General features: G+C 42.6%; 1 long non-coding RNA gene across 1 annotated transcript in view; it reads left to right on the forward strand.

Moving 5' to 3' along the window:
- The window catches only part of LOC140133974 (uncharacterized), a 39,989-nt gene extending 21,864 nt beyond the window's left edge, over positions 1 to 18,125 (forward strand). The window contains exon 3 of the long non-coding RNA XR_011855998.1: positions 17,839 to 18,125. This is a non-coding gene — a long non-coding RNA (uncharacterized lncRNA). The remainder of the gene's footprint in view (positions 1 to 17,838) is intronic.
- The last annotated feature ends 5,976 nt before the right edge of the window (positions 18,126 to 24,101 follow it).

Below are 24,101 nucleotides of genomic sequence, written 5' to 3' on the forward strand. Positions count from 1 at the left end.
TCCAACTTTGATGTTATATCTGTAAAACGAGTCAAAATGAGGCTCACTATTATGTGTGGCCTCCACATGCCTGTATGACCTCCCTACAACACCTCGGCTTTCTCCTGATAAGTCTCATTATTGTGTGTGGCCTCCACGTGCCTGTATGACCTCCCTACAACGCCTCAGCATGCTCCTGATAAGTCTCATTATTGTGTGTGGCCTCCACATGCCTGTATGACCTCCCTACAACACCTCGGCTTGCTTCTGATAAGTCTCATTGTTGTGTGTGGCCTCCACGTGCCTGTATGACCTCCCTACAACGCCTCAGCATGCTCCTGATAAGTCTCATTATTGTGTGTGGCCTCCACGTGCCTGTATGACCTCCCTACAACACCTTACCATGCTCCCGATGAGTCCCATTATTGTGTGTGGCCTCCACATGCCTGTATGACCTCCCTACAACACCTCAGCTTGCTCCTGATAAGTCTCATTATTGTGTGTGGCCTCCACGTGCCTGTATGACCTCCCTACAACGCCTCAGCATGCTCCTGATAAGTCTCATTATTGTGTGTGTCCTCCACGTGCCTGTATGACCTCCCTACAACGCCTCGGCATGCTCCTGATGAGGTTGTGGATGGTCTGCTCCCTGACCTGGACTGAAGCATCTGCCAACTCCAGGACAGTCTGTGGTGTAACGTGACGTTGGTGAATGGAGCGAAAAATTATTTTCCAGATGTGCTGTGGGATTCAGGTCTGGGGAACGAGTGGACCAGTCCATAGCTTCAATGGAAGTTATTTATCAAGGTGGCTCCTTGGCACAGTTGTATGTCTTTGGAGCTTCACTATTCATCAGACTCATTAAAGTGGCTTTGGCCCTTTAATAAATGTTCTTATGCTGTATGTGTCTGGGATTTTTCTTTCAAAAAGCCGCAAAAATGCATAAAAAGTTGCAGCACATACACCAGCAGGGGACTGGAGTGAGTGTGCAACTTTTTCGCGACTTTTTAAAAAAGTTGCAAGCCATGACCCTGAGCAGTAGTTCTATGTTGACGCCAGATTAATGAAGAGATGGAAATAGTCCTGTGCGATGTTTTAGCAATGAAAAGTCACCAAAACCCTCTGGGGCACATTTACTTACCCGGTCCAGTTTTTCCGACGAGGATTCGGATCTGCCGGGATTCACTAAGGTCCGTGCGCCCGATATCCTGCATGTGTCGCTGTATCTGAGTTCTTGATCTTGTGACACAATTAGTTTTTTAAATTCCGAGGTTTTTCCAAATACGTTGGGTTGTCCGACGTCCAGGCCCCACGATTTCTGTCACGTAAAAAGCCGGCGCCGATGCGCCCCAATCCGAATGCGCGCGCCAAAAACCCAGGGCAATTCGGCACAAAACAGAAATATTCGGGGAAACCGACAAAAGTGCGGTGTTCGGACCCTTAGTAAATGAGCCCCTCTATGTGATGTTTTTACACCAAAAATTCTAGGATGTGTCATTTTAGTGTTCCCTTTATTTTTAGAGTGTATCTGGTCCAATCGGTGCATATTGTTTATAATAGAAGCTCCAATACTCTGGTGGTATAAGGAAAGCCCCTTGCATGAGGCGTGTTGAGACTCTCACCTCGTGGTGGCAGGAAGTCAACCACTTTGATGTTTAGGACTGACTGTGCTGTCAATGTCCTTGCAAACAACACAGTTAGTAGATAGTGATGGCGTCTCTCCGCTCCTGATGTCAGCATGGGTAGGAGATGGAAAAGCTCGCAAAAAAAAAAATCTAACCTTAAAAAATGGTGTAATTTACTTTTGGATGTGCCCTCCATCTGTATCTGCATCTGTATCTCCTCAGCAGGTGAGCCTGCCAAACTCGCCTTAGGGAGAATGCAGTCAGTGTTAGGCCTCAGTAGTTTTAGACCCTGCCTGTATAGCAAGGGTTAAAGTATGTAATGTTTGTTATCCAATGATATTCTTTCAGGCGAACTGGAGTGTGATTGGGGAGTGAGCCACCACCTGACCAGGGAATAACAAAAACTCTGGACAGGAAAGGGCAAGAGTTCTTGGAACCCAGGTCTCTTACCAGAGACACATCCTTTAACCTAGCTCCAGATACAGGAGCATCTCTTGAGTTCCTGAAACCTCTAAGAGTACATGCAACCTGGAACCTAGCTCTCCTAGAGAGCAGATCATCAATGACCAGAGAGACATAGTGTGGTGCATACCTTCCATGCTACACACAGAACACTCAGAACAAAGCTGCAGCTTCCATACCTGGACACAGCTACATCCCAGCCTGCACCTGCTACCAGGCTGGTGAATCTACTCCTGAGGATCACTCTCCATGACCACTCCAATAATCTGGAATCTCCAACAATCCAGCATCTGTAAAAAGATCGTTTGGAACGTTGCCTGCAGTTGTTCCAATAAAGAAGTTATTTTGCACAATGTTGGCTCCGTCTGGTCCCTGAATACAGCTGTACCATCACGGGTTCCCCATCCATTACCCAGGGACTTATACTACGGACACTAAGGGCTTGCCTGTGAGACAGCCTTCCAGTCCCCATACCAAGCACCGTGACCACAGGGTGCATAGGCCGCAACCGCCAGCCACTCTGGTATTCTGGGCCCCGGCTGCCTCCAGGCCCCAAGAAAAGACTAGGCCCCGGTGGGGGGTGTTGCACTAAGATGATAGTGAAAAATAAATGAGCAATTACTTACATATTAGTTATTGTTGTCTTTCCTTCCAGAGAGAGAGACTCTTTGTTGGTAGGAATCCCCATTAATAACCACAAAATGGGATCATGGGGGTAAATTAACTGAGGTTGTCCTGGTGAGACACAAGTGTATATCATGAGGCCTCTAATCCCTGCCTATACCCACAGATACAGGAAAACAGAAATCCTTTCCTCTTGTACATTTTGTTATTTACTGCACTTTTATTTGCTTTTTTCCCATCATTAAGCAGCGCCCAGGAATAATTAGCAGTAAGTGGTATACTATGAGCACTGTGTAACCGGCTTATACTGTTCTCTCTTATTCTCTAAATGGACATTAAAAATAATAGCATCATTAATAATTTATACAATATATTTTTCTGTTTTATTCAAGTTAATTAGATATTTACTAGGACATTGGGAAAATATATAAAACAAGATAATAGGTAATAAGATGGTGCAATATCAGCTTACAGAGAATTTCCTAAAAAGAGACCCGTCTCTTGATTACTTTTTGACATAACTCATAGCATGTAGGTGGCTTATTCTCAGAGCGCTGGGACAGTAGATATGAAGAATTTTTCTTGTAGGGAAAAGCAGAAATTTGTATGTTTCTCATTGTCCCCACCAATATAAACTAAACAAGAAAAGACCTCTCAGACCTCTGCCCAGTGTCATCTTTAATAATATGCTTTGTCTGCTCTTATCTATTAAAGGGAACCAACCACCACAAATCTACCTATAAAGGTAGATTGTGTGGTAGGTGGATCAATGGGACGTGAGGAGAGCCCTTTTAAGGGCTAATCCTCACGTCCCCACATTTTTTTGATAACTTTTATTAGATATATATTCAAATTTACTTATGCGGCTACTGGGGCGTGGAGTAGCCGCATCTGAGGTTACACGAGGCGGCTACTCCACGCCCCGGTAGCCACTTTACCCCTCCTCAGAAGAGCAAGCCCGCGCCTGCATGGTCACTGCTCCGAAACAGGCGCGGGCCTGCTCTTCTGCACATGCGCAGACGGCAGGATCGCCGGACGAGGGCGCGCAGCTACGCGGAGCTGTGCGCCGAAGATGGGTGAGTAGGAGGGGTAAAGTGGCTACCGGGCGTGGAGTAGCCGCCTCGTGTAACCTCAGATGCGGCTACTCCACGCCCAGTAGCCGCATAAGTAAATTTGAATATATATCTAATAAAAGTTATCAAAAAAATGTGGGGACGTGAGGATTAGCCCTTAAAAGGGCTATCCTCACGTCCCATTGATCCACCTACCACCCAATCTACCTTTATAGGTAGATTTGTGGTGGTAGGTGCCCTTTAAAGGGGTTCTCCCATCTAAACAAGTTAGGCCCTATCCACAGGATAACATGCTGACCGGTGGGGGTGTCAGTGATTAGACTCCCACGGAGCACGAGAAAGGTGTACCCCCGTCACACCTGGAGATGACTGGAGCAGCCAGTTGCACATGTGCGGGCTACCCCATTCATGTCTATGGAGCTGACATAGATTGCCGTGTACGCCGTTTGGCTATCTTCGTCAGCTCCATAGAGATGAACACCTTAGTGGAGTTTGGAGTGTGACTTCTTGAGGTTGTGGACAGGTGTCTTTTATACTAATAATAAGTTCAAACAGGAGCCATTACTACAGGTAATGAGGGGAAGACAGAGGAAGAAGAAGTTACAGGTCAGTGAGAGCCAGAAATTTTGCTTGTTTGTAGGTGACAAGATACATATTTTCCACCATAATTTGCACATGTGATTTGTTCTCACATTTTGTCTGTCATAGTTTAGGTCTACCTATGATGTCAATTACAGGTCTCTCTTGTCTTTTTAAGAGGGAGAACTTGCACAATTGGTGACTAAAAACTATTTTTCCCAACTGTAAATGCTACTAACAATGCGCAGATACTCAGTGCCAATGCATAACACCGCCCGCACATTTGTATTGTCAAAACTGATAACAGAATTTACAAGGCAGAGCAGAAAACCAGACTAGGAAAAAGTTAGGCTACATTCACACTGCCGTTGCCCACCGTACCGTAGCACGGCGGGCACACGGCAGTACTGGGGGGGAGGAGGAGGGGGAGAGAGAGCCGTATTCCGGAGAAAGATTGGACATGTCCTATTTTTCTTTCTACAGGGTACGGAGCGGTAGGCGCCCCACATGTGCAGCACCGTGCTGCTCCAGTTGGGCGCCGTGAGTCCATTGTGATGTATGGGCGTATATTGGCTGTATATACGTTGGCTGTATATACGTCCCACATACTGTCGTGTGAATATAGCCTTAAAGTAAAAGAACTAAGGTTCTGTTGGACCCTCTCAGCTATATGTGAATTGCAATAATTTGGCACAGACTCTTCTGCTTTACGATTTCTCCTGTTAGGAAGAAATGTCTTGATGATGCCCAATTGCTTTTTGCCACTTGTATTAAGTTATTCATTCCTAATTTATGACGCTAGAGTCCTAACTTTTGGCACTACAATGCAGATGAAGCTGTCCCCGTGACTTTTGCACCGCATACGGCTTTTAATGACTATACTCATACAGTATCTCAGAGTAGTGCAACGCGTGGCACGCCATATGCTTTTTACATATATTTACCATACAATTCTTGGCATGGCATCTCTATGTAAATTTCCAAGATTTTCAGCAGCCTTGCCAGGATTACTTTTATTGTAATGTAAATTTGCTCAAAAGAACTTTAATTTTTAAAGCCATTGAATAAAATATGAGGCCATGTGGCGGCTGCTCTTTTATGTGCAGAAAGATTTAGACGTTCACTTGCTTTTATAAATGCTTTAACTTATCAGGCGGCCTACATTCAAATCTCTAAAGTAAATAATGTTCTCCCAGGCAGGAGGAATAAAATATGCAGCACATCAGAAAATGCATGGCCACCGTACAAAGAAAATCACGCCGTACAGATATATATATATATATAAAATACATATATAACAGAATATAAGAAGCTATTATTAGAGCTCATGGAGAATGCTTTGGTCACACTATCTTAAAGGGGCTTGCCTAAATAGGATAAACAGGAGGCAGTAAAATTAATTGTTACTTTCTAATTCCCGACCACATTAGTAGTGACTTTCCCGATCCTTGATGTGTCTCCCACCACCACAGGAAGCAATGAACAGACCCATTCAGCCAATCACTTGAGCTGTGCCCAAATTAAGACTTCTAGAGTCTGCTGTGCTATCAAAATTGTAGATTTTAGTGATGCAATATCTTTTTCTCATTCATTTACTTTTTAGTTTGGTCCTTGTATTTTAAGTGCTACTGTGTGACCGCCTTGAATTCCCAAAGCCCAATGTGCTCCCTTGAATCTCTAATGCCCCTTGAATTTATTCTGGTCCAGTTCTCCAGGGTATTTATACACTGCGCCCTCTTGTTTTATTATTGCCTCCAGTGCCCCCATGTAATTTATACTTCCTGCCTTGCCCCTTTGTTTGTATACTTTCCCCTGTGCCCACATTTATTTATATTCTCCATACCCTGTCCAACCTTGTAATAATGGCGCCTCCATAGCCTTTAGTTTTCTCTAGTTTCAGCTGTATCAATATCTTGGAGACATCAATTCACCTGAAAGTTGTGTTTGTATTACCAATATCCCAGGCTCTCAACCCATTAGCCACCCAACATAATACATTACAATAGAGCTCAGTGATTTGGGTGGATCTGTTGGGGTTCTGTTCTGGTGTCCATTGCTTTTATGGGAAGAACAGTGGTTCCTCATTTTCTATTCTTCCAGGCAAATCTGAAGAAACTGGCAAAGGAGACTCAGAGTGACAAATCTAATGGTTCCCCGCCTTTATACTAAAACATCTACCGTGTATAATATGTGTGGTGCAGCTTTACCATTTAAATCTACTATTCCCATGAAGTCTAAAGTCCACTAAGCATTCTCTATGCACCATTTACTTTTCCCACAGCGGAAAAAGGTCACTAGCTAAATACCGGATTATTGAAACATCTCCATGTGACATTACTGAGCCGCTCTAGTAATGGCCAACTATCAGCAGTGTGGAGATCTGCCTTAACGGTAAAATTAGTGACCAAAGACATTGCTATCATCATGTAAATGACTTCAGAGGAGTTATACAGTAATTTGTATGGTGGAAACCTCAGGTCCTCCCAGGCTTCGCCTTGAAAAGCAAAGTCTATGATTAAAGAGAATCTGTAACTTATTAACTATATTCCCTACATAGCATCAAAGGGAGATACACCCACACGTATAAGAGAGAAGTTGTCTGGAAAACGTATAGTTTTGGAACCACCCCACCAGGGGAAGTGTGGGTGTCCTGCATAGTCATAGACTTTTATCTTAATGTTATCATGAGGTGTATGAGGCACATAATTTCACCACTGGGAGAACAATGGACATATAAAGAAATGTTGTTTAAATTGGGCAGATGTGGTGCACTTCCTTTGGAAGTAAAAAAGCACGCCAACACTGCCCAAACCACTCTGTTACCCAGATAACACTGCTGTTAAAGGGGTTGTCCGCAACAAATAATTGGTTCTGCTTGTGAAGTCATTCATGCACGGTGGCCTTAATTGGGTAAGTCTCTGTAAGGAGAACTCTTACCCCCACGACCTCTATTCAAAAGCCTCTCTGGAATTGTAATCTTGGCATATTCTCAGGCAAAAGCAATACATTGTTGGGTGATCATCACCTTGTCTGGTTTCTTGTCCTGCTTTATGGGACTTTTTGGTCTCTGTTGGGAATTTTTGGTCTTAGTTGAGACCCAAAAGTCCCAAATGAGGCAAAAAAAAGCAGATAATAAACCAGACAACGTGGTGATAGATCCCACTTTGTGTGTCATTGACCCATTTCCAGCTGTTGGCTTTGGTTGTGTGCATCAACTTCATGGAACCATTTTCTAATTATAGAAAACTGTCATAACCTTTGTTAGTAAAATAACGAGCAACATTTTGGGATTTTCACGGAAAGCTTCTAATTTAACCAACTGTAGGAGAAGACATTGGCCAACATCTTGGTTGATGAGCTCTCAGGCCATGTTCTTCACTTTGCTGCTGCGTTGTCCACTTTGCCACCCACTTTTATCTTCTCTCTACCAACTCCAGCACTGGATTTTATCAGTCGGCTCTCGACATTGTTGAAGTGGAAAAAAAAAAGACACCCAATTCATCGGATGATTGCTGACAATGTCATGAAATCTCTGAAAGAGATGAGAAACCTCACAAGGAGACATCTCCTTCTTAGAGTCAAGTTTTCCTCTGTATGTGACGGGAGATATAAAGAAAAGTCAATCACATAGTAGAAAATACTAGAGAATGCAATTCTGCTTTTAGAATCTCTATTATTAAACGTCCTACCTGAAAGATCTCCAGACAAAGTCTCCATTCTCTGTATCCTTACTACGGCATATTAATAACTCAGCGACTTTTCCCTTGTGCTTGACCTTAAGCATCGCTTGCTTGAAGTTAAATTATTATACTGGGATTTAGCAGTACAAGCATATGTCTCATTTACTTTCCTAGGACAGGATGATGGATAGCTGCTAACTCTGCTCCGCAATGTGCTTCTAATAACACTTCTTCTTCATATGGAAAATGCTTAGCAACTGTGTAAAGTGCCTGGCAACCTGATGGAAGACAAGGTATTACCAGGTTTATCATGAAAAAGAACACAATTAAATTTCTCTGGTTGATGCGAAGAGGAAAGGTCAATGTAGGAGAGAATTATTAATAGTTTTTATTTAGTTTATACAAATTTGTGGTATTATACACTTGCTATGGTCTGACTGGGTAGATGTTGGCAGTGTAGAAGAGTGTAATCTACGGTAAGTTGATTCATAAAATTCAGGTGTCCATAAAAATATCTACTGAATGACCAATAGGTCACTATGGATAGACAATGGTGGTTATAATGAACATGAACTCCAGTGGAATATCTCCTCCATGTTCTGATGTAAACTTGATAGTAATAATGGGGCTCATTTACTAAGGGTCCACGGAGCGCATTTTCGTCGGGTTTCCCGACGATTTCCGTTTTGCGCCGAAATGCCCGGAGACACGCGATCGGATTTTTGCACATCGGCGCCGGCTTGCACACGACAGAAATTGGGGGGCAGGTGGTCGGACAACCCAACGGATTTGGACAACACGCAGGATTTAACATTTAGAAATGTGTCGCAAGACACGCACTTACAAGCACCGGGAAGAAGCAGGTGAACTCTGGCAGACCTCGGCGGGGAAGCGACACATGCAGGATATCGGGCGCATGAACTTCGTGAATCGCAGCAGACCCGAATCCTTGTTGGACAATGCACCGTGAGATCGCGACAGGACCGGGTAAGTAAATCTGCCCCAATGTTCCCCAATTGCCTACACATTCTTATTTTTTAATAGAATCATCAGCTGTGGCCACAAGTGTATTTGGCTACACTTAAAGGAAATCTACCACCAGGATGAAGAATTGCAAATCAAGCACACTGACATACTGGTGTGTGCCACCTCTGGAAGGATCAGCTCTTATTTTAGCTTCTTATGCCCTGTTTTGTTTTTTTGTTTTTTAAAAAGTATTTTAAAATTATGCATTGGTGTTAATAGCACCTGGAGCCCCTCAGGCTCATTTGCATAATTTAAACAACCCTTTTTCTCAAAAACAAGGGCAAAAGTAAGCTTAAAGAATTGTGGATCCTGACAGAGGGGCACATACAAGTATGTCAGTGTGCTTGGTTTCCAATTCTTCATCCTGTTGGTAGATGTCCTTTAACCCCTTCACGCTCCGTGACGGATATATCCGCCACGGAGCTGTGAAGGTTGTATGAAGAAGGCTCACGGGCTGAGCCTTCTTCATACAGAGATGGGCTTTGCTGCATATCGCAGCAAAGACCCATCGCTATCACCCGCGGTCGGTGCTTGCACCGATCGCGGGTGTTAACCTTTTCTTTGCCGCCGGCAAAGTCGCCGGCGGCACTTTAAATTTGGCGGCGCATGATCGCCGCCATCTTACCTCCGATCGTCGCTCCCCCGAACGTCATCGGGGGGCGGCGATCGGTTGCCATGGTAGCCTCGGGTCTTTGTTTGACCCGAGGATACATGGCTTCTGCATATGCATTACAATGAGCCTGTGGCTCATTGTAATGTATAGTGAGCAGAAATGCCATATACTGCGATACAGCAGTATTGCAGTATATGGCAGGAGCGATCAGACCATCTAGGGTTAATGTACCCTAGAGGGTCTAAGAAATAGTGGGAAAAAAAAGAAAAAAAAAAGTTGTAAAAAATGTAAAAAAATAATAAAATATTAAAAGTTCAAATCACCCCCCTTTCCCTAGAACTGATATAAAATATAATAAATAGTAAAAATCACAGACACATTAGGTATTGCCGCGTCCCAAAATGCCCGATCTATCAAAATATAAAAACGGTTATTGACGGCGGTGACCTCCGGAAATTTGGTATCACCGCGATCGCACCGAACCAAAGAATAAAGCTGAGGTGTTATTTGGAGCGCAGAGTGAAAGTCGTAAAAACTGAGCCCACAAGAACATGACGCACATGCAGTTTTTTTAAATTTTTCCACATTTGGAATTTTTTTACGGCTTCCCACTACATGGCATGGAATAATAAATAACATCATGGGAAAGTAAAATTTGTTACGCACAAAATAAGCCCTCAGACAGCTCTGTACACGGAAAAATGAAAAAGTTGTGGATTTTTGAAGATGGAGAGCGAGAAATTAGCGAAAATACCCTGCGTCCTTAAGGGGTTAAACAAAATCTTCCATCATCCAATCCATCATGATTTTCCATCGGATTTTTTTCACCAGTCACAGTAGAGCCAAGGTTGTAGCCAAAATCCCATTGGAAGTTGAAGATTATCATAAACAATTTTACAAGTTAAAGTTTGCACAAATTCGCTGCAATTGTATTATTGATAGATATTCTCTCATATTTATTACATTAATAATAATAATTCTTTATTTATATAGCGCACACGGATTATGCAGCGCTGCACAAGCATATCAAATTGGTCCCTGTCCCCATGGGGTTCACAATCTAAACAACCTAACAGTATGTTTTGAAGTGTGGGAGGAAACCGGAGTACCCGGAGGAAACCCACGCAAACACGGAGAGAACATACAAACTCTTTTGCAGATGTTGACCTGGGTGGGATTCGAACCCAGGACCACAGTGCTGCAAGGCAGAAGTGCTACTCACTCAGCCACCGTGCCACCCTATTACATTTAAGAGGACCTGCATTGGTTCCTTCCACTGATTCCAGAACAACTGATATAGTTGGAAATAAAAAGGCAGCTTGTCCCTACCCACATAACAAGCAAAAGCCAAATTTGCAAACTAACTTCTGAAACTTACAGAACTTTTTAATTTTATCTAAATCTTTTATCATAATCTTACTACCGTATATACTCGAGTATAAGCCGACCCGAGTATAAGCCGAGACCCCTAATTTTACCACCAAAAACTGGGAAAACCTATTGACTCGGGTGGGAAATGCATTGATCACAGACCCCCCCCCAGTATATAGCCAGCCTGCCCCCAGTAGTATACAGCCTGCCCCCAGTAGTATATAGCCAGCCTGCCCCCAGTATTATATAGTCAGCAAGCCCCCAGTAGTATATAGCCAGCAAGTCCCCAGTAGTATATGGCCAGCAAGTCCCCAGTAGTATATGGCCAGCAAGTCCCCAGTAGTATACAGCAAGCCTGCCCCCATTAGTATACAGGCGGCCTGCCCCCAGTAGTATACAGCCAGTGCCCAGTAGTATACAGCCAGCCCAGCCTGCCACCAGTAGTATACAGCCAGCCCAGCCTGCCCCGTGTAGTATACAGCCAGACCAGTCTGCCCCGTGTAGTATACAGCCAGACCAGCCTGCCCCGTGTAGTATACAGTCACCCCAGCCTGCCCCCAGTAGTATACAGCCTGCCCAACACTAAATAAAATAAATAAACTTATATACTCACCCTCCGGTGACCCCGATGCGCAGCGCTGCTCCCACGATGTCCGCACAGCTCCTCTTCTGGCTTCCGCGCCCGTCTTCTGTCTTGGGTAACATGCTGCTGGGTGCCGCCACGCTCTTCCCGTGCAGAAGGCGCATAGTATGACGAGGCCGCTGCTGACGTCATACTATGCGCACGCCGGGATAAAAACATGGCGGTGCCCAGCACTATGTTAACGAAGAAAGAAGACAGAAGAAGACAGAAGATAGAAGAGGAGCCGCGATGACATCGGGGGAGCAGCGCTGTGCACCGGGGCTGCCGGAGGGTGAGTATATAATTTTTTTTTTTAAGTATTGACTCGCGTATATTGACTTGTGTATAAGCCGGGTTGAGGATCTTCAGCACATTTTTTGTGCTGAAAAACTCGGCTTATACACGAGTATATACGGTATATAAAATTATTCCTTGTTGGTGACTTACCATAAATCTTTATTATGCTCCACCTATACCTAAGCTGTCACAATTATTTAGACCAATTACAAGCATTACAGAGGATTAGGAATCCCAGGAAACATAAACCTGTTTACTCAGAAAAACATTCAGGGACCAGATCTACAGACAAGGCATAAAGACAAAAGGACGGAAGATGTAAGATATTATTTGTTATAAGGAACAGACATTTTAAATGATGTAAAATGAGAACAAATCTTTTGTCCAAAGCAAGAAGGAATGACAGACAAAGTAACTATTAATGCACATGATACTTTGAGGCTTTCTAGCGATTATTATATCTGTGGTTGGATGGAATGGGGAGGGTTATGGGAGGGGGAGAAAGCTATGAAATACACTATTGATATGCAAGCTAAATTTTCTTTTCTTATGCAAATGTAATTTCGACTTTCTCTTTTTTTATTTCTCTTCTGTATGTATCATAATTTTAAAATAAAATGTATTTTAAAAAAGGATATGATACTGAAAGCAAGGCAATATTGAATTCTAAGACACAGTAAAAGATAAATATTCTTACATATGCTAGGTCAATACTAAATCCAGCCCTGAGCTCTGCTTCTCCCCTATGGGATTTTTTACTTGCTGCAGTAAAGTGTCCATATAAGCACAAAACCCAAGTTGCTGCTGCTACTTGTGACCACTGGGGCAAGTAGCATCCAAAGGTGCTTACAAACGGACCTCTGGATGTTGGTAATTTTCTGTACTTTAGCCCTAGACTACAATAATCAGCTATAACAGTTATCACAGGTGTCTGTAATGAAGCTTTATAGTTAATTCTGGTTCTTATGACAATCCAAAATTTTTAAAATCCAATTGTCACAGAGACCAAAAAAAAATTGGCTGGGATTACAATTATAAAATATACAGTTTATACTTACATACAAATTCACCTTGAGAACAAACCTACAGATCCTATCTTGTACGTAACTCGGGGACTGCCTGTACATGGACCTGTCACTGCTGTAGAATATAACCCAATCCCAGAAGAGTGGACAAGAGCACAAGGCTGGGACTGACAACCAGAAGAATGGATGAATATAAGTTTATTTGTTATTTTAGCTTTTTTTCTGAGATGGAAATCCCCTTTTATAACAATTTTTTCAGAATATTATCTAGGATTGCCATAGAAACCCAGAGACTGCAGTGAGAAAATAACTACTATATGAGAACATATTGTACAGTAAAGTCCAGATATCACAACATGTTCAAGAAGATGAAAAGACGTCTGTGTAGGATTATAAGACATAATGAAGATGCAGACAGCTACATGTAAGAACTTTCTCTTGGCAATACAGGGAAATCCTGCGTTCACGATAATTCCATGCAATTACCTGCAGCCTTATAGATAATGACAGATAATACAAGTGCCATGGCTGCATGTGCTGCATCTGTAACAGGGACTTACTGATTGTATCAATCTGGAACCTATCACATGGAACATGATATCTGAGATACAGAGACCATCCTATAGAGGAGGAGCAGTGGAGAAGATTGACAACTAGTGTTGTGGGGAAATATTCAGTAGAATTTATAATTTATTGTTTTAAATTACTAATCATTCCAGATTTCAAGGGGTTTTCCACTTTTAGCAGATCATTGATATTGTTTGTGTAATAAAAAGTTATATCATTTTCTAATATACTTTCTAGATCAATTCCTCACAGTTTTCTAGATCTCTGCTTGCTGTCAATCTATAGAAAGCTGCATTGTTTACTTCTTCTGGTTAAGAACCTGGTCATGTGATGTCACACAGGTGCACAAATCATTGGTAAGTAATCAGAGGTGTTTGATGTAACGAGCCGTGCACCTGTGGGACATCACAAGACCAGGGGCAGATTTCTATCCACTGGAAGTAAACAATGAAGCTTCAGAATGACAGCAAGCAGAGATCTAGAAAACCATGAGGAATTAAAACAGAAAGTATATTGATAAATTGTATAACTTTTATGACACAAACAACGTGCAATGCAAAGAGAAATGTGAGGAGAAAGTAATAGTACAAAGGGCTACAAAGATGAAGAAATAAATATGAAAACTCAGTAAAGATGAATGTCTTCCCACTAGGTTCTTGAATTTAAATATTTCCAAGATATGTAAGCACAGGAGGTCTCTGAATTAAAGGAAATCTACCACCAGGATGAAGAATCGTAAACCAAGCACACTGACATACTGGTGTGTGTTCCCTCTGGCAGGATCTGCTCTTCTTTAAGATTCTTATGCCCTGGTTTTTACAAAAAAAGGCTTTTGAAACTATGCAAATGAGCCTGAGGGGCTCTGGGCTCAATAGGTGTTAATTGAGCCTGGAGCGCCTTAGGACACCTGACTTACAGACAGTTACAAATGGACCTCTTTCTACCCTGTGACCTCTGGTGAAGCTCTCTGGATGCTTTACTTTAGTCCCAGGCTATAGTGTGTCGGTAATGAAGTTATATTAATAATCCTTGTTACCATGACAGCAGAAACTTTGAAAATCCAATTGCCACAGGAGTGGCATTTTTTTTGTCTGGACCTACAATTATAAAATATACCAGTTCTGACTTAAATACAGATTCAACAAGTACAAACTTAAAGAACCCATCTTGTATGTAACCGGGGGACTGCCTGTATCTGTAAATTGGCTTTATAGAATGAAAATTCTAATTTATAGCAATTCATGGAAGACCAGAGATACATTCCGAGGATTCTCCCTGCTATTTCCCACAATGCGGACCCCGGCTGTGTCTATAAATACACAGGAATGATACATTAGGGGCAGATTTACTTACCGGGTCCATTCGCGATCCAGCGGCGCGTTATCAGTGGAGGATTCGGGTCTTCTGGCGTTTCACTAAGGTAGTGTGCCCGATGTCCACCAGGTGGCGCTGCTGCGCTGAATTCCGTTGGAGTGCACTGAAGTTCACCGTCCTACGCTGTGTGCAGGTAAGCGCATGTCAAGCGACACTTGTTTTTTTTAAATGCGGCTGTTTTTCCGAATCTGTAGGGTTTTTTTACGGCCACGCCCCCCAATTTCCGTCGCGTGCATGCCGGCGCCGATGCGCCACAATCCGATCGTGTGCGCCAACATCCCGGGGAAATTCATGGAAAATCAGCTTAAATCGGAAATATTTGGATAACCCGTCGGAAAAACGCAATTCAGGCCCTTAGTAAATTACCCCCATTGTCTTCAATGATTTAGTAGTCGCCTATAACAATACATTTGTACACGAGTCTTCCGTGTGATCATCTTATCAGTAAGATAAACATGACTAGTATGTAGGTGGTAGATAAGTGTGTGTTGTATCTGTACATTCTGCATGTAGATTACATAACACGCACAGGAATAGCTATTCCTAATTACAACCTCACAGATTCCACTGTGTGGTCCTGCTATAGACACGTAACCCCTCTCTTCTAATTTTAGGATGTAACCGAATCTTTATTCTTGGAAGACCTTTAGAATGTCTCAAGTTCAAAATAGAAAAAAACTTTGAGGATTTCTTATGGAGAAGACATTTCACCCATGTCCATCAAATTGTGTCCTTGATAATTTGCTAATCTGTTCTCATATCCAAGGTCAGCCAATATGACTAAGCCGCATGGACTTGTCTTTCTAAATATTTGTCATGGTTAATGAGCTTGTCTGGGTATATTCTCTTACCCTGACTCACTTTAGGGGTGAAGAGATGATAGATGGTACACTCAGCAGCCGGGTAACCCCCAGCAATTATTGCCCATGGGCTCAGTTCATCATATTTTCTTCACTTGGAACCTTTATTGAGCAGAATTCAGTTAGTCTATATTCACATCTTGATTATGTGATAATCAGGGGTGGATTTAGACTGCCATGGTCCCTGGGCTGTATGAATATTATAGCCCATACAAGTCTGGAAGTCACTTCCTACGTCAGGTACTAGATTCAGCTTCTTGGGGAATGGAGGATGTGTCCCTTTTGCCTGCTTTCAATCTGTGTTTGCAGGACCTTTGGAAAACCCTGAACAGTCCTGAAATGGCTCTTGTGTACATGTGTATTGAGAGCAGGAACAGATTTCATGGGTGAAGGTCCTTCTCAGTATAAAATGTGGAGGGTGGTTTGGGTGGCCACAGACCCCCTTAAAGGCTTGGGACCCAGGCTACCGCCCAAACTGCCTATACTATGATCCACTACTGGTGATACGCTCAGTGCATATGCTAGTAAAGCTCCCGATGTGTTTGCTGAGCATATACATAGACTGTGCTATCATCATCTGCACAGTGTATGTGGAAAACAGCAAGCTATGTCTTCTCATCCTGCTCCCGCCTACTGAGTGATGTATGTGCTCAGCAGAGGCCATTGGCACCTATGGTAGATGGATGCAAAGCCATCCCCAACCTACACTAAGAATACACTCATATCTGATATCTCAGTCCATATAAGAACAGCTCCTGCAGCTTCCATAGCTGAGGGAGAGGAACAGGACAATGGGGCACATTTACTTACCCGTCCCGTCGCGATCTCCGCTGTGCGTCGGGTCCTCCACGATTCACTAAGATTGTGTGTCCAATTTCCTTCATGTGTCGCTTTCCCCACTGAGGTCCGCCGGTGCATGTGAGTGTTGATCTTGCGACACAATTTGCTTTTTAAATTCGGGGGTTTGTCCAAATCAGTCTGGTTGTTGGACGTCCACGCCCACCGATTTGTGTCGCATGCAAGCCGTGCCGATGCACCACAATCCAATCACGTGCGCCAAAAATCCGGGGCAATTCAGCGCAAAACGGAAAAAAAATGTTAAAACCCAACGAAAATGTGTCCGACGGACCCTTGTGTCCCACTCTATGATACAGCCTAACCCTCTGCTATAAGGAAACCCTCCCGATATATCCTTAGAATGGATGAATGCATCCTTACTTACCACATCAGATGTCAGGTCAAGAGGATGAGTATTCTTGGATAACTCACTTGGGACAGTGACTTTTAAAATTTTTACAGTCCTCTGATAAAAGACAATTTTGCCTTGTGTCGGTATCTTAAAGCGTCACCAACTTTTACGCCACCAATTACCAGTAACTTCCATAGCTCACTAAAAAGGGTTGTCTGAAGTGATGCTCCTCTTCAAGCCTCTAAAAGTGATGGACCTCAGTCAAAAAATGACTCCTCTTAGCTCATTTGCATGACTTTAGAGCCGATGTTTAATAAGTGAAAGAAAGATAAGAGAAGGAATTCTAGAAATATCATGTAATTTTCTGTGGGAGGGGGCTAATAGTTTAGTGGTAAAATCTGGGGGGATAACATATGTATTCTGTGGGGGAGAATTTTCCTTTATTGCTCTAATAATAATCCCTGAATCAAGTGATTCAGCAGTCCTGCTACTTACACTATTGCTATCTACAGACACTTGAGCAATAAGAGGCGTTGCAGAAGCAAAAATATGACTCATTTTGCTCCCTCCCCTCTCGCTGTGTCTGTCAGTGAGGATGGACTGTGAGAGAGAGGCACAGTGGGAGACGCCATGAGAATGGGCTGGAGCAGTGAGAAACAGGTAGTTGTGTATATATGCAGAGAGCAGCAGGGTGAGAACAGGGAAAGGATGAAGCTCTCAAAGTAGGCATAAGAGACAAGTACATATTCATGCAGAGACGTGTCTAATGGAACAGATTTATTGAAATGTGGTCAACCCCTTTAAATGGTGGGCACCTTAAATAATGAGCTACAAATATAATTAATTGAAATAAAGATTTTTTTTGTTTACAGGTAAGAAAATGTCCTATTCCAGACAATCGACACAACAGGAATCAGAACTAGATATTACCTTTGAAGTATCCAATGTAACAGCCCATTTCTACAGACAATAAAGCTTATTAACTGATTGCACAGCACAATATTTCTTTTACTGAACTTCACAAACCAATTACCAATGTAGCGTTGGTGTCGGCATGAAAAAAAAAAACAAAGTGAGAAAAATAAAAAATGAATTTAAAAAAGTCGTTTCTACCAAGAAGGAAAAGCTCCCGCTGGAACAGTCCCCAATAAAAGGGAAATTAAAGAATGAACTGTAGGCTGTAAAAAGATGATAATTACAGTCATAATAATGAGCACAATCTCCTCTAGATGGGAAACGAAAAATCCCTGGCACGTCTGGATGAAAGCCTTTGACTTTTACAGATGCTCCGAAATTTATTGGCAACTCGGCCCTGCATGACATGCATTAGCAACAAATGTCCAACTGTGCTCCGAACACAAGAGGAAACTGAAAAATTGGTATAAAAATTATTATATCTCCAATATTTCTACAAAGTTGAAAGAAAAATTAAAGAATATCTCTGGTTGGTAATACAGAACATAAGGGTCGCAGATCGCACTTTCGGGGATTGCGTACCTGTGACAGGTATTTAACAGGGGTCTGCACTGGGATTTTGTAGCAGGTGATCAGATTGTGGCGCAGCTGTGCCAGGTTTCATTCGACAGAAATTGGTGGGGCGATCCGACTGATTCAGACTGAGCCAAGGATTTAACTTTCAAATTGTGTCGCAAGACATGCACTTACATACACCAGGAAGAAGAAGGTGAACTCCGGCGGACCTGAGCGGGGAAGTGACACATGCAGGATATTGGGCGCACGATCTTAGTCAGAGTGCGTTATCGTCGGACAACTTTCGGTGAGCTCCGTGGACTGGGTAAGTAAATGTGCCCCAGAAGATACGATTGAAGATGTGGTAAAGAGAGAACATCCAAATTTTATGTTGGAATGATTGTTTGGATGGGGATGATGGTTTTTGATGATTATTTGGCTTCTAGTAAGGCTGACACATGTAATGAGAATGTTGTGGTGGCTGCATATCCATTACCAGTAGAGATGAGTGGACCACAACTTTTTGTTTGGGTACGGGAGCACCCTGCGCAACCTGAACAGATTGCCGGATCCGGCATAGTAACGCCCCTAGCAACAAGCCATGGGTTTGGGATGTCCCGTTCTGGAAATATGTCCGGGTCACACGGGGTGCACTCGAACCCCAAACCTGAATGAAAAGTTTGGGTTAGTTCATTTCTAATAACCAGTAACTCCCATAAAAGGAGGTTGTAGATCCAGGAAACAAATAAGAAATCTACTTTCTTTGAAAAGATTCTGCCATGTGCATCTCCCATTTTGTGTTCTTCTGAGGAAGGTCAAAATGAAATCCCCAGAGCAGCCACTATTAGTATACCCGAACAAGGGTGGTACCTCCCCTCTCTGGTATTTTGGATCCATACATCACCTTCTGACAATTTTGGACTATCATAATCTACCATCAAAATCCATCATGACAAACCAGTGGCACTTTTCATGGATCCAGACACCGTGCAGTAATTGTCTTATTTTGTTATCCATGTCCTCCTTCCTTCTAAAATCATTTTTTATTATGCTAATGAGTCAGAAGTGCTCTGGGGTGTTGCCAGAGCCCCTCCATTCTGTAGATTCACAGACTGTTGAACTGTCTCCCCTTGCTCCCTCAACACTTCCCCCTTCTCTCTGCCTAATGTAGTCTCGCACCGTGAGAGGGGAGAAGAGCTCCTGCACAGTGTAACAGCCTGTGAACACTCTGTTGTTTGTATCACTTACCCAAAACATGAAAACTGATATATGGCCACTGGACAGATCCAGAAGTACATGACTGTGACAAGCCACTAGAGAGAGTTTATTACCCTCCAAGCCTTAAAGGAAACCTACCACCACGGATCTACCTATAAAGCAATCTTTTAATAACTTTTAATTCCCTAATATGCAGATTTTCTAAAAAGGCTACTGGGGCGTGGAGTAGCCGGAGCTGAGGCTACACGGTGCGGCTACTCCACGCCTCGGCAGCCTCTCCTACCAGATGTCTACAGCACACAGAACAGCAGGCCTCTTTAGAGGCAGAAGCCTTGTATTTCCAGCAATTGTTATCCAGTATTTTGGAGACCTAGACTACACAACCGTCGCCTGCTACTTGGGAGACACATAATCTACCACCCTTACCAGTTATGACATGGGAAATGTAAGTGTCTGCAGACTCTTTGTCTTCACATAAACACTATATATATATATATATGTATTACATAAACACGTAGTAGTGGGAGACAGAGGAGCTGTAGTAACTTCTAGTGGAGTCATTCATCTTCTCTGTTTAGTTGTATGAACAGGATGATTACACATAAGGGTTTTATAGAAATGGCCGGGGGATCATGTAGTATATAGTCAGTACATTGCCCTGCTCCTAAAGGATTTGTGTTACTTCCCTAGTATTTCTCTAATGGTTAAGAATGTCAGGATGTTCTGAAAATAGCATCTATCCCCTGAGGTATGTTTAGCAGATTTACTTTAGTACTTTGAATAAGGTGAAAAATTCTGATGCAGTTGTGTTACTTACTGCATGTCTTCAAAGGAAATCTACCATCAAAATCCATCATGATAAACCACTTACTCATAGATCCAGGCAACGTGACTGTGGTACACTTCTTTTATTTCTTTCCTTCTAAAAGCAACTCATACAATTATGCTAATGAGTCTGACAGGCTATGGGGGGAGTTACCAGAGCCCATCTTTGTGGAAGCTTCACAGGCTCTTACACTGTGCAGTTACATTGCGTGAGATAACAGCAGGCAGAGGGAAGAGGCAGGCGCTTAGGTAGCAGATGTGATTGGAGAAAGTGTAACAGCCTGTGAAGTTACAGCACGAAGGGTCCATGATAACGCCATACTGATCCCTTCACACATATAAGAATAATTTGGAAGTTGATTTTAGAAAGATGGAGGCCATGGATAACAAATATAAGAAGATTACCACAGTCACGGTGCCTGGATCTATGAGTAAGTGTCCCTGGTTTATATCATGATGGATTTTGATGGTAGATTTTCCTTTTTAATCTATGTAATTTTTATCTCTGTATATGAAGGCTGTGGAGTAAACATTTTATTAAACTGGATTGCATTAATAATTCTATAGATTTTCATCCTAAAAGCCGTCAGAGCCATCACTGTCCTAAAGTGGTAGGAGGGTGGGGCATTCTGTATCGCCAGCCTTGGGCGCCATCGTAAGCGGGTAACATAAGTGTAAATGTCCTTCTGTTGTCAGGGAGATTATAGACAATATAGATATTTAGGACCGGACATTGGAGTACACATCATATTTACTTTATATAAACTACTTATTTTTACCCTCATATTACACTTTTTAATTTTCAGATTCAGTGTTCTTTATACCGTGTTTAACAAAAATCTAAAATAGGCAAAAGCCATGACAGAGACGGAGAGTACAATTTGTATTTCTACAAGAGCTCGGGAACAGATGGCACAGTTAATATTATAAATTATTCTATTACGCTTTGAGCATCACTCCAGTCACAGAATAGACAGGGGTGTGTTATTACGTTACCTCTTTGTATTACTTATCCTGTATATCAGCTGCTACCTGCGTACAGGTAGGTGGCGTATGTTGTCGATATATTATAATCGTCAGTTCCTGTTCCTTTCATTTATCTATATGTGGATATTGGATAAACATAGGTCCTGACTATGTAGAGTCACTACTATTGGCCATTACGATATACCATATACACTATGGGGCACATTTACTTACAAAGTTGGAGAGTTCACTAAAATTGCTATTTCCGTGTATAATACTTTGTTCGGCGATTCACTAAAATAGTGCGCCACAAATTATGAATTTGTCGCTTGCCCGCACTGGTCCGACAGAGGTCACCATCTTTTTTGTGGTGCAACTTTAACATAGGGCGTGCGACACAATATGAAAGTTAAATACGGCGCTCGGTCCGAATCAGTCAGACCGTCCGACAACACGTCCCCTAATTTGTGTCGTATGGAGACCAGCGCAGCCGCGCCACAAAAGGATCGCGTGTGACACATTAGCAACGCAGACACTTCTTAAATACCTGTGCAGGCCGTTTTAGCCTAGAAGAAGGTGCACGATCCAACAAATATGCGGACTGTGCATCCACTTGATCTGTATAGACTGTAGGTGAGAATAATTCTCATGGTGACATCCATCACTGTACAGCTGCATAAACAAGTGATATATCATTTGGAGCAGTGTAAGGTTATCTCTATATGGAAGGTGTGGTGTGCTATCCATGAGCACACACTTCTGTGAATCCTCAGCTATCAGATAGCAGCACAGCGCTGAGCTGTAGAAACCCAAGTCTACTACCTTAGTTAATATCAGTTGGTTCTGGAGTTATACAATATTTCAGAATATGCTGGACACGTGTTGCCCGCTAATAATAATTGGCCCTGCCAAATCATCCTCAGCCAATGTCAAAATGTTGACATTTTTGTGAATATTTTAATGAACAATGTATAATTTGCTCTAAAGGTGAGCAGCTCAGAATCTGATTTTTAATTACACTTTGGATCTGAAGTATATAAAACAACAAATAATATAAAAAGTTTTTATAAATTTCGAATAAAGTTTATTTTAGGCTTCATGGCCCGTATGTAAATGTTGTAACCTATGTACATATTATTGCATATTTTAACTCTTGATTCGCTGCCCCTATTCATTCCAACTATTACGTCATTAAACATGATCACCGGGATTCCAATAAAGAGAGGCTTTTATCTCTTTTTATATTTTTGCTATGTGCTTTAGCTTTATAGTATTTATCACATCTGTTTTGCTTGCGTTTTTTCCGTGTATGTTTCCCTGTACCTGAATCTCCTTCCCTGATCTTAGAATTTCTACTGATCAAGGCCATATTAAAGTTGGTGGGGGCCACTGAATGTAGACAGGGTATACATCCATGTAATAGTCAGGGTCCTTCTTTAGTCCTTAATCAATTTAATATGCTGGGTACCTCCTAAGTCCATAATCAGTGTAATATTCAGGGTCCCCCCCTTAGTCAGTAATCCATGTAATAGACAGGGTCCCCCTTAGTCCGTAATCCATGTAATAGGCAGGGACCCATTAGACAGTGTCCTTCTCTTAGTAATTAGGCAGGCTTACCACTATTTGGGTGCTGTTCCTGCATTGTCCTCCATTGCTGCCTCTATCCTTCAGCTCCATGGGGCCACTGCCGGCTTGGCGGCTCCAGGCGCTGCTGTATGTGTTGCCAATGCTTGCCAGCTCGCTTTGCTCTTTCTCCAACCTCCCTCTGGTCACCGTATCGAGCAGGACTTGCACTTGCCGTTGTGCCCCTGGTTTGTTGATGGAGCACTCTTGCTGGTAGAAGGGCAACGGCACTGCAAACTCTGCCATCTGGGTGGAACAAGGAGCATAATCCGGGCCTGGCCATGGCCCACTGCTGCTGTTAGGGGCCCCCATAGGAGCAAGTTGGTGGGGGCCTTGGAAATGTGCCCCGTGAGCCTCCCAAGAATCTGGCCCTGCTGTTGATCATTTTTTAAATCTTTCCCTTAGGTGATACAAACTGTTGTCTCCGGACCAATCTGGCTCAGCCACCAAAAACTGAAACTACTTCTGTGGTAGCGACCTGGCGGTTCCCTATAGTAAAGGCCCAATCATAATAAGGGGCAATATAGAAGTGACAGGGTGTTACCACAGTTAAATAATTTTACTATAAGCATGATGTCTATAGCAGTCACAAGGGATACATATATACCAGGCTGATGTTGTATTATTAACCAGCTTCCACATGATCAAGGAAGTATGTCAAAAAGCTAAAAGTCACAATGATACAATGTAAAAACCATCCCCTGTGTCTATGTGTAATACAAAGAATTCACCAACGGACACTCCATATTCTCCTTGTCTGCTACAGGAAATCTGTATGAGGATGGATTAGCACAAATGTCACTCTGCTTCTCTATGCAGAATATAAAGTATTCCATATATTTTGAGCAGAATTGTTCTGCTTCGTGCCATTAACTTGCACTGGATGTGAATTTAATGAGGGTTTTGGTAAAATGATAAGCAATTCCTAAAAATTGAGGCAGCAAAAAATGTGGGGGTAGTAAGGGGGAGGCAGTATTGTTCATTGGGTAGAACACACCACAACTTTTATCCCTCTTTGGGCGTCACAAAAGTT

This window comes from Engystomops pustulosus, chromosome 5 (genome assembly GCF_040894005.1).
Source record: "Engystomops pustulosus chromosome 5, aEngPut4.maternal, whole genome shotgun sequence".
Classification (NCBI taxonomy): Eukaryota; Metazoa; Chordata; class Amphibia; order Anura; family Leptodactylidae; genus Engystomops; species Engystomops pustulosus.